The sequence below is a fragment of the Arachis ipaensis genome, chromosome B05, assembly GCF_000816755.2.
Source record: "Arachis ipaensis cultivar K30076 chromosome B05, Araip1.1, whole genome shotgun sequence".
Lineage (NCBI taxonomy): Eukaryota > Viridiplantae > Streptophyta > Magnoliopsida > Fabales > Fabaceae > Arachis > Arachis ipaensis.
This window is the reverse complement of record NC_029789.2, coordinates 66,812,478-66,822,011: the sequence shown is the minus strand read 5'-3', so window position 1 is coordinate 66,822,011 and position 9,534 is coordinate 66,812,478. Positions and strand designations below refer to the sequence as shown.

The 9,534-nt window shown below is 37.6% G+C and overlaps 1 protein-coding gene across 2 annotated transcripts in view; it reads left to right on the top strand.

The window, feature by feature from the left end:
- The window catches only part of LOC107643682 (mitotic checkpoint protein BUB3.3), an 11,290-nt gene extending 4,383 nt beyond the window's left edge, over positions 1–6,907 (top strand). For both annotated transcript variants that reach the window (XM_016347401.2, XM_016347402.2), the window contains exon 9: positions 6,897–6,907. The gene's annotated coding sequence lies outside the window, so the exon portion shown is untranslated. The remainder of the gene's footprint in view (positions 1–6,896) is intronic.

Below are 9,534 nucleotides of genomic sequence, written 5' to 3'. Positions count from 1 at the left end.
AGATTATCTTTACTAAAAATGCTATATATACATAAAAAATTAGCCATTATATATTTGCGAATAAATATTTGTGTTGTTTCATTCTCAATGTGTATTTTATATTTTAATATGTATTTTATACAAGTAACTGTTTTTTGTGTGTACATAGTATCGTTGTATCTTTATTAATTTTATTTCAAAAATTAAAACTTCATATATCTATATTATCAACTATTTTGATAAGTATAAATAGATTGCATTTCCATTAGATAGAATTAAAATATACATATTAAAATAAAATAAAATAAAATAACATTGGTTGACTACTTGATTTAGTTCAAAAGTTAGCTGTTTAAGTTAGCAATTACTACTTTTAATGATTTTTTTAAATGTGAATTATTTTTTAAGTATATTTGCTAGTAATTTTATAAAAAAATTTTTCATTCTCTTAATTAAAGTATCTTATAAGATGAAATGCTTTAAATTGTTGATTTTGTAATTCATCTTCTTTACCGCTACTTTCTTGAGAGGCTCCAGTATTTTTTAATATTTGTCATTATTATTATGACTTCAAATATTGCTTCTAGTGTCTATATCTATGTAAACTATATGTTTTAAAAAGTATGAATTAAATAATTTAGAAAACAATTAACATTACTAAAAAAAGATTTTAGTTGTTGGATTCATTTTGTTAATTATTGCGAAAATTGTTATAAAATATGAATTTAATAGTTAAGAGGACATTAATATTGTTAAGAAGAGATTTTAGTAGTATAGGTCATTTTATTAATTATTGTAAAAACCGTTACAAGAAGTAACGTTAAGATTGAAAGGAAGATATATATGCTTGGTTTCATAATAGAATGACATCTATTATAATATGTTTACCTGACAAAATTATAAGTAATTTATGTATCATCACTTGAATGTAGAATGACTTTAGTATTAACTTTTATAAGATATAAATAGATAAATTCTAAAAATTCTCATTTTTTGAAGAATTTAAAATAAGAACTATAGGCCTACAAACAACTTAGTTCACCTGAAGACCATATATTACTGGATGTAAATTGAATGTAAAAGTGATCAAATGGAACTTGAAGACAATAACTTGAGATGGTTTACATTTATCACTTGATTCGTAGAAATCTAGAAAAATTCTCCGCAAGGAAAAATCATAATATAATCTTATTAGTAATTCACTGCTATTGGTCATATCGGATTAGTAATTCACTATTAGTGGGTACACCAAAAAAAAACTTCACTGTTGTCAAAAGGGCAGTGAGATAGACCATTTCACAGTTGATATCTTGGAACCGAAGTTAAGAATTGAGATATGATCATTAAAATATATGAAAATATGAAAGTGTGGAAATACAATATAAGAATAAATAAGGAACATGCACAAACTCTCCTTGAACTTTATCTCATTCCAAAGTAACTTGTTAACCTCAAATCAGGAGAGACAAATTAACTTCCCAAAACTCAGTATCAGAAATACATCTCATTTTCAATAAAACTAGTTTATCATACATCTCATTTCAAAAATGAATACTCTGGCTATTTCATGTGTTCATGTTATTTTTTACACTAACTTTTATCTCCTTTTTCTTTAATTTATTTATAATTTTAAAAAAATCAAATACTTTGATAAGATATTAAATTTAAAGTGAGGAAGCATGCATATCATTGAACAAGTACAAATCAGTGAAACAAGTATTGTCATCTAATTTTATATGTGGTCTGTTTGCCAGTTTGATTTAGATTTAATAGTTTGACCACAAACACAGGAACTGTAATGTCATTTGAACTAACAGGCCAAGCCAACCTAGTAGCATAAGACTTGGTTGTTGTAATTGTTAACCTATTTGCAAGTTTCAAATATTTTATAGGCACTTCACTTTCATCTAAATTAGAAGGGCTATAAAATGGAATGAAACTCAGCAGAGTACATGTGTGCATTTTTCCTTATTAACCACTGTTGATCGAAAAATATTCTTGATCAGAATGAATTGATTCGGAATGAAGTCAGGTAGGGTCTCTCGATTTGGATCTCGATTATTTTGTTAATCGAGTGAGTCTGATCGAATAGAAGATTCTATTTGAGAAGCCCGAGTGAGGCATTCGATGAGCTGGTCGAATAGTTATGGAAGCGGGAAAGTTAGTAGCTTCTTTCACACGAGAAAATCATGGGGAATATCCACAACCACGCGGCAGGAACGGTTATCAAGAGTGATTGTAGTTCAAATTTGTATTTTCGTGTTTAATTATAATTAATTGTAAATTAATTGTCAGTTATGTAAGATTAGCCTATAAATACTAAGAAGTGATAGGGGATAAGGGTTGGAACTTTTACTTAGAAAAACACTCTAGCACTCTCACATCCCAGGGAATTCCTGAGTTTGCAATCGAGTTACATTTTCTGTAGGGTTCTGATGAGCGGATAATTTATACGCTTTTTGGCATTGTTTTTAGTGTGTTTTTAATATATTTTAGTTAGTTTTTATTATGTTTTTATTAGTTTTTAAATAAAAATTACTCTTCTGGACTTTACTATGAGTTTGTGTGTTTTTCTGTGGTTTCAGGTATTTTCTGGCTGAAATTGAGGGACCTGAGCAAAAATCTGATTCAGAGGCTGAAAAAGGACTGCAGATGCTGTTGGATCCTGACCTTCCTGCACTCAAAGTGGATTTTCTGGAGCTACAGAAGCCCAATTAGCGCGCTCTCAATTGTGTTGGAAAGTAGACATCTTGGGCTTTCCAGCAATATATAATAGTTCATACTTTGCCTGAGATTTGATGGCCCAAACAGGCATTCCAAGTCAGCTCAAGAATTTTGGCGTTTAACTCTAAAACTGGCACAAAAGCTGGAGTTAAACGCCCAAACTGGCACAAAAGCTGGCGTTTAACTCCAAGAAAAGTCTCTACACATGGAAGCTTCAATGCTCAGCCCAAGCACACACCAAGTGGGCCCGGAATAAGATTTATGCATTAATTACTCATTTCTGTAACCCTAGGCTACTAGTTCTCTATAAATAGGACCTTTTACTATTGTATTTACACACATCTTTGGACGTTTAGTCCCTAGACCTTGGAGGCTGGCCATTCGGCCATGCTTACACCATGATCACTTTTGTATTTTCAACGGTGGAGTTTCTACACACCATAGATTAAGGTGTGGAGCTCTGCTGTTCTTCATGAATTAATACAAGTACTATTATTTTTCTATTCAACTCAAGTCTATTTCTTCTCCAAGATATTCATTCGCCCCCAAGAACATGATGAATGTGATGATTATGTGACACTCATCACCATTCTCACCTATGAACGCGTGACTGACAACCACTTCCATTCTACATGCAAACAAGCTTGAATGTGTATCTCTTGGGTTTCTAATCTAAGATTAGAACCTTCGTGGTATAGGCTAGAATTATTGGCGGCCATTCCTGAGATCCGGAACATCTAAACCTTGTCTATGGTATTCTGAGTAGGACCTGGTAAGGGATGACTGTGACGAGCTTCAAACTCGCGATTGTTGGGCGTGTGACAGACGCAAAAGGATCAATGGATCCTATTCCAACATGATCGAGAACCGACACATGATTAGCCGTGCGGTGACAGCGTGCATAGAATATTTTCACTGAGAGAACGGGAAGTAGCCATTGACAACGGTGATGCCCAACATAAAGCTTGCCATGGAAAGGAGTATGAATGATTGGAAGAAGGCAATAGGAAAGCAGAGGTTCAGGAGGAACAAAACATCTTCATACGCTTATTTGAAATTCCAACCAACGAATTACATAAGTATCTCTATCTTTATTTTATGTTTTATTCATCTTTTAATTATCAATTCTCCATCACCATCTGAATTCGCCTGACTGAGATTTACAAGGTGACCATAGCTTGCTTCAAGCCGACAGTCTCCGTGGGATCGACCCTTACTCACGTAAGGTATTGCTTGGACGACCCAGTGCACTTGCTGGTTAGTTGTGCGGAATTGTGACAAAGTGTGATTCATGTTTGAGAGCTCTAAGTCCTTTGGCGCCATTGTTGATGATCACAATTTCGTGCACCAGGTTCCTTCCACCTTCCTCTTTCTTTCAATTTATTTTTCTGTAAACTTAATATTTCAATTAATCATATGAGTAAAGTATTATTTTTGTCCCCAACGTTTGGGGTAAGTCCTATAATTGTCCCTAACATTTCATTCATCCTATTTAAGTCCCCAACGTTCCAAAATTGATTCAATGTGATCCTCCCGTTAACTCCACTGATGGAACACTAACGGAGCTGCCTACGTGGCTAACTTTGTCCACTGTGGCAAACGTTTTTCTTTGTGACTGTTACTGAGAAATTAAAAAAAGGAAATACTAATTTAAAAGGGTGAACCCTAATTTGAGAATGCCCCTCTTGAGCTTCTTCTTCTCACCATCGCCGTCTCTGTTGCAGTCGTGGGTGACTCCATGGCTTCGCAGGGCTCCCAGGTGGCGCGTAGTAGCAGTGCTTCGGGTCGAAACAGCAGCCAAGGGAGGCGATGGAGAACAACTTGTTATTGTGGGGAGAGGCCAGTGCTTGCGACTTCATCAACGGCAGAGAATCCTGGACGGAGGTTCTGGGGCTGTGTTAACTATGGGGTAAGTAGAAAATGTAATTGATGGGGGTGAATGTTGTTTGATTATCTGATTGGAATTTTGTTTTGGTTTGGCCTAGATTGGAGAAGAGTGTGGGTACTTTGTGTGGGCGGAGTCAGAAAAGGAGCCAGAAGTTGCTCGATTGAAAAGAAAAATCACAGGCTTGAAGGATAAAGTGACAACAGTTGAGAGGATGTTGACAATGGCAGTAGCAGTTGCTCTGGTTGGATGGACATATGCTATGATTTTATTGTGTGAAAAATTGTCATTGACAAGAAATGGGAGGTTTTTTCTGCAATAAGGCTGCAGAACATAGTTGCTAGTGTAATGTCTTGGCAATATGTTGTATGTATTTTGGGGTGTGGCTGTAGGGATTGGGTTGGATCAAATGTAAGTTGTTGATTACATGATTTTGAATAAAACTTTATTGTTACCCAATTTTATGTGTTCAATTTACATTGTCATGCAACATTATTGAAGTAACTATCTGCTGATATGATTAAATGAGACAGTAACCCAGCAATAACATAAAGGATTAACCTTAACATTAGGCCTATATAGGCAATAGTTCAGAACTTAACCAACATAGATGTCATGTAGATGTCAAACAACTGGAAATATAAATCAACCTAGATGCTAAACATTATTTTTGAAGTAGCAGCACCTCCAGATACAAAAAGTGAAACAAACAACCATAGTTTGTAACATGATACAAAATGCAAAATACAAAAGGCATCACAAGTCATAGAAATTCACAAGTGACAGTAAATCACTCCACATTCTTCCATGCTCTTGGTGGAGTCCTGGCCATGAACCTAAGCTGGGACTGGGTGACCCTCTTCACTGGGCTTGGCAGAACCCTTGGAGTTGTTGGGGCTGGTGTAGAAGCAGTTTGTGAATGATCCACTTTAGCCCTTTTCGAAGAAGCTTATGATTGCTGGGAGCTGGCAGCTGACTTTCTCTTTGGGTGTGAGGATGGTTTGTTGTTGTTTCCCTTTTGCTTCCTATTTTCACTCTCAGTAGCCTTACTAGAAGCTGTCTTGGCAGAGAGTCTGATACTTTTTCTGACCCCTCTCCGTGACCTCCCCTTTGAAGTAGAATTAGCAGCATTGTTAACCTGCGCACAAAACAGAGCAGCAGATAATTGAATGACCAAAACGATGAAGACACAAGTAAGCACAACAACAAATTATGAATGAGATAGTCTTACAGTAGGAGTTGGGGTGACTTTGCGCTTCTTTGGACAACTTTGTTATGACCAGAGCATAAACAATAGGAACACTTTTGTTGCTGTCCTTCACGAGACAGCCCAGTCTTATTTGATTGCTCATCAGCAGCTCGTGTCCTCTTCTTCTTTGGTCTCCTAATAGGTTTTCTATAAGTGGGAGGCAACACATCCTCAAATTGAGTTCTGTCCCAGAGGTTGGGTCCATTAACAGGGAACACACATGTTGGTAGCAGGAGATGTATGCAGCCTTCTTATAGTAGTCAGCCACATAGGTATCGACGTTGAAGCACATTTTTCTTATACAAGTCATCGCATGTGCACAAGGAATCCCAAACAGTTGGAACTTCCTACACGAGCACTCGTGATTCCTAAGATCCACCACAAACTTTTCCTTCCCCTGGATGCTAACCACCTCATATCTATCACGTCCAGCATATACACTCACCCAATTCCCATTTAGTTCAACTTGTTTTTCTACTTTAATTCTAATCCGTGGTAACACATCTCTGTTGTAAGGCATTATCCTATCCCTATTGTCAGTACAACATTTCATTATATAAACCCGGATATCCTCTAGCATAGTCACTATTGGCTTCTCCCTAGCCTCAACCAGAACAGAATTAAACACTTCACACATATTGTTAACTAAACTGTCACACCTAGGTCTACACACAAACCTGTGACGACACCAGTACTTTGTCGGTATCTCCATTAGATAGTTGTATGCTCCTTGATCCACCTTCTGTATCTCACTCATCCTCTTTTCCCATTCTTGAAGATAAGTAGCCTTGGCAGCATTCCACATCATTATCTTCAACTGGATCCCTGGATATCTCTTCTTGAAATTTGCATATAGATGTCTAACACAAAATCTATGGTCAACCCCAGGCAGAAGCTCCTCAAAAGTTGGCACTAAACCCTGTTATGAATACACAAATGATGAGTATACATTATTCAATGCTAACTACAACACTTGTACATTAAGGGGTAGAGAAAAAGACATGTACCTTCTGTTGGTCAAACATGAAGGTGCAGGTCTTGATCTTATCAACTCCCAAGTCATCACATAGATGCTGGCGAAACCATGTCCATGAGTCCTTCGTTTCAGCTTCAACAACTGCGTATGCTATCGGCAGGATTTGATCGTTTGGGTCCCAACCCATTGCAGTTAGGAGCCAGCCTCCATATGGTGTTTTCAGAAAATAGCCGTCCAACCCAATCATCGGCCTGCAAGCCATGAAACTCCTCCTACAGGCATCTAACATCACATAGATCCTCTCGAATCTGGGTCTTAAATCTACTCCTGGCACTGGTCTTTCAGAAGCAAACTCAGGAGGCCTCTGGACTTTCAAATGCACTGATGACCCAGGGTTAGTCTTCAGCAACTCATGGCAGTAGTCATACAACCTTCTATACTGCTCTATGTATGTCTCCTGCAACTCATCCAGAGCAAACTGTCTGACCCTGGAAGCCTTAGATTTGGTCAACTCCACATTCCACTTTGTGTATGATTTCCTTATTAGTGTGGTTAACTTAATCTTCGGGTTCTCAGCAATTTTGTTCAGAAAAACATTACTCAGCCACTTTGCATGCATGATTCCAATCTTCAACTCCCTGGAGCAGTTGTGCTTGTTGTTACAGCTCTTCAACTGCCAGCTTCTCTCATGCTTCATCTTTCCACATTATGCATACCACTCACAGCCCTCCACACACTCCACTTTAACCCTCTTCAGATCCACCTTAGAGAATCTAAGACCCCTTCCACTACTGACAGCATATGCAGTGGAACAGTCTTTGAACTCCTCTCTTGACACATACAAGGTTCCCACCTCCCACTTGTATTCACTCATGTTCTTCAAGGGCCTATGAATCTGGTGCACGAAATTGTTATCTCTAACAATGGCGCCAAAAACTTGGTACGCACAATCTTAATCTCAACTCTTTTTCACAACTCCGCACAACTAACCAGCAAGTGCACTGGGTCGTCCAAGTAATACCTTACGTGAGTAAGGGTCGATCCCACGGAGATTGTCGGCTTGAAGCAAGCTATGGTCATCCTTGTAAATCTCAGTCAGGCAGATTCAAATGGTTATGAAGTTTTGATAATTAAAATATAAATAAAATATAAAATAAGATAAAAATACTTATGTAATTCATTGGTGAGAATTTCAGATAAGCGTTTGGAGATGCTTTGTTGCTTCTGAACTTCTACTTTCCTACTGCCTTCTTCCAACCATGCGTTACCTGTTTCCATGGCAAGCTGTATAATCCTCTCGGATGAAAACAAATCCATATGCCCTGTCACCGCACGGCTAATCATCTGTCGGTTCCCACTAGCGTCAGAATAGGACCATTGTCCTTTTGCACACTGTCACTTGTGCCCCACATTCACAGGTTTGAAGCTCATCACAGTCATCCCTTCTCAGATCCTACTCAGAATACCACAGATAAGGTTTAGACTTTTCGGATCTCAGAAATGCTGCCAATGGTTCTAGCCTATACCACGAAGACTCTGATTTCACGGAATGGAAGGGTCTATTGTTAGGAGAGGCAACCATGCGTCGTGAACCAGGAGGCCAAGAGATACACACTCAAACTATTGCAGATAGAACGGAAGTGGTTGTCAAGCACGCGTTCATAAGTGAGAATGATGATGAGTGTCACGGGTCATCACATTCATCAGGTTGAAGTGCGAGTGAATATCTTAGAGAAGAAGTAGGCGTGAATTGAATAGAAAAACAATAGTACTTGTATTAATTCATGAAGAACAGCAGAGCTCCACACCTTAATCTATGGGGTGTAGAAACTCCACCGTAGAAAATACATAAGTGAAAGGTTTAGGCATGGCCGTGAGGCCAGCCTCCATACATGAACATACAAGTTCCAAAGATGGTCCAAAGACCTATAGTGATCCAAAAGATGATACAAAAATATAAAATAAATCTCTAAAAGTAGTTTTTATACTAGACTAGCTACTAGGGTTTACAGAAAATGAGTAACTAAGTGCAGATAGTGTAGAAATCTACTTCCGGGGCCCACTTGGTATGTGCTTGAGCTGAGCATTGAAGCTTTTTCGTGCTTAGGCTATTCCTGGAGTTAAACGCCAATTTTGGTGCCAGTTTGGGCGTTTAACTCGAATTCTGGTGCCAGTTTGGGCATTTTATGCAAAGATGTTTTAGGCTGACTTTGAATGCCAGTTTGGGCCATCAAATCTCGGGCAAAGTATGAACTATTATATATTTCTGGAAAGCCCAGGATGTCTACTTTCTAACGAAATTGATAGCGCACAAATTGGGTCTCTGTAGCTCCAGAAAATCCATTTCGAGTGCAGGGAGGTCAGAATCCAACAGCATCTGCAGTCCTTTTTCAGCCTCTGAATCAGATTTTTGCTCAGGTCCCTCAATTTCAGCCAGAAAATACTTGAAATCACAGAAAAACACATAAACTCATAGTAAAGTCCAGAAATATGATTTTTGAATAAAAACTAATAAAAATATAATAAATAGTAACTAAAACATACTAAAAACTATGTAAAAACAATGCCAAAAAGGGTATAAATTATCCGCTCATCACAACACCAAACTTAAATTGTTGCTTGTCCCCAAGCAACTAAAAACAAAATGGGATAAAAAGAAGATAATATACAATGAATTCCAAACTTATCAATGAACTTAGTTCCAATTAGATGAGCGGGACT